The sequence below is a fragment of the Penaeus monodon genome, chromosome 24 (assembly GCF_015228065.2).
Source record: "Penaeus monodon isolate SGIC_2016 chromosome 24, NSTDA_Pmon_1, whole genome shotgun sequence".
NCBI classification, from domain to species: Eukaryota; Metazoa; Arthropoda; class Malacostraca; order Decapoda; family Penaeidae; genus Penaeus; species Penaeus monodon.
Window position 1 is genome coordinate 39166775 of NC_051409.1, and position 2165 is coordinate 39168939.

Below are 2165 nucleotides of genomic sequence, written 5' to 3' on the forward strand. Positions count from 1 at the left end.
CGTGCGTATTTCTAGTTGGGTGAGCGGAGTGACGTTCACCCGAATCAGCCTTGCAGGGCTCTCCCCGCCTGGGCTGGGTGGGGGGAACCTGGACGTGAGGAAGGCTCTTTCCCCTTCGCCCGGGCCCATCTCCGCCCTCTTGGGGCCCCCCGGGGTTTGGGGCCTGGCCCAGCGGGGGCGGGAACCAACCGGGGCTTTCCTTTTGCCCCCTTGGGGGCCAAAACCCGGGTTTTGGCACCATCTCCTCGACAAAGGGCCCCACAGCCGGGCCAGGGCCCTCAAAAGGGCCGCCCTCGACCATCAGGGGGAAATGCTGAATGACGGGCCCTTCCCACCCCTGCGCCCAAATTCCCGCCCCAAACCCAGGCGGCCCTCGCCCTGGGGCCCGAGCACGTTTGATTTTTTTCTTCCTCCTCCCTGGATCCGGACGGCACCGGGTTTGTGCTGGGGAAACACCCCTTGGGCGGTTGGCCATAGGGCTAAAGCGCGGCGGGGGCAGCCGGGGCTTCCCCCCTTGGGCCCCGTGCCCAAAACCCGCGCCTTTTCCCCTTTTTCCCTCGGGGAGCGGGAAATCTTGACGTTTGTCCTCTTGGCGATGTAACGTTTGCGGAAACCCCCCCTTTTTAAACCATGCCCTTTTCTGCCGATCTGGTGGGACTGATTTTTGACGGGGAATGTCTCCTCACCTCCTCCCGGGCCCGCTGCCCCTTTTCGGCCCGCCCTCATTGGGGTGGCGCCTCTGGGCAAATGCTGCTCGATGTGGGCCAGGGCCCTTTTTTTGGGCTTTTTTCCAGAGGCCCCACAAACCCCAGCGGGCTCTGAGGGTGGGTTTTTGAATTTGGTGTAAGCTTAAACGCCAAACTCCCCCCTGGACCTTGGAAAATTGGGTTTTCCGCCCTTTCCGATGGCGACGCCGGGGGTTTTCGGGAAGGTATTCCCCGGGGAAAAAACACGTGCTGTTTGGGGCACGCCCTTGCTGCACGACTCCTCCACCTCCTTTGGGGGGCCCGCGCACACTCTGGGATTTCCCCGGGATAGTAGGGGCGACTCACCCTTGGGGAAACCGGTAAAAGGTACGTTTACTTCTCGTGGATTTACTTGGGGGCCCGCCTTTCCTTCCTTGCCTTGCCGTAGTGCTGGGGCGCGATGGCGGGGGAGGCCGCCCTGTAGGCTCCCAAAGTTGCCGGGGGTTTTCCTCGAACGTTTTTGACCATCTGCGTGCGGTCCTTTGTTTTTTGCCGACGAGTCGAAAGACTTCCAAAGGTTTCCCCCTTGGACGGAAATCGGGAGCCAGAGGGCCGGGGCCCCCCTCCCTTGGCCTTCAGCGGGGGCCCTCCCAGGCCCACTGGGAGGGCCCCGAGGGGCATCCGCAAAGTTTTAAAACTACCCGTGAACAAAGAGCTCCCATGTGCTCGATGTAGGCGCGGGCGGAATCCCTCTTCCTTTTTCACCAAAAAGGGGGCCCCACGGGGGTTGCCGGGGGGGAGGCCCTGACTAGCTTGACGCCGAACTTCTTCTCGGCCTTCGCGGCCTGCTGGAAGAAGCGCTGGGGGTCTTCCTTCTGCGAGTAAGGGACAGGGTTACGTTGGGGTCCACGGACGGTCCGCGCCGCGGGGATGGGCCCTCGCGCACTGCGTCTTGGGCTTCTGGCCCTTTTCCTTCGCGACGAAGCGGGTTTTCCCAAACCCTTTGGGTCTGGGGCCCGAAAAAACTGCATCGTCCCCCCGGTCGGACTCGGAGACCGACTCGGAGTCCCACCCGAGAGTCGGACCCCAAATGGGACTTTAGTTGGGACTCCCGAATGGGGCTCAGTTTGGGGCTTCCCCGATTGGGACTCAGATTGGGAATCCCACGGGGGCCCCACTGGGACTCAGAATGAAGGGCTCAGGTTTTTTAAAATTTAGGAAAGGGGCTCTTGGCCCTGCCCCACGAAAGAAAAATTGCGCTTCGACGGAAGGTCCGGTTTGAGGTGGGCCTCCAAGAGGCGTCCTCGGGGGGGGGCCCCTTGGCCCCCCAGACTTCTCAAAATTTTCCCCAACCAAAAAGAGCGCAGGGAGGTAAAGAGTAAACTTTATGGGGGGAAAAAATTAGGGTTAACATTTTCTTCGAAAGACGTTCTCGCACCTTTAATACCCCTAGGGGTTGCGTAAAAGTTTAAAAGGCAG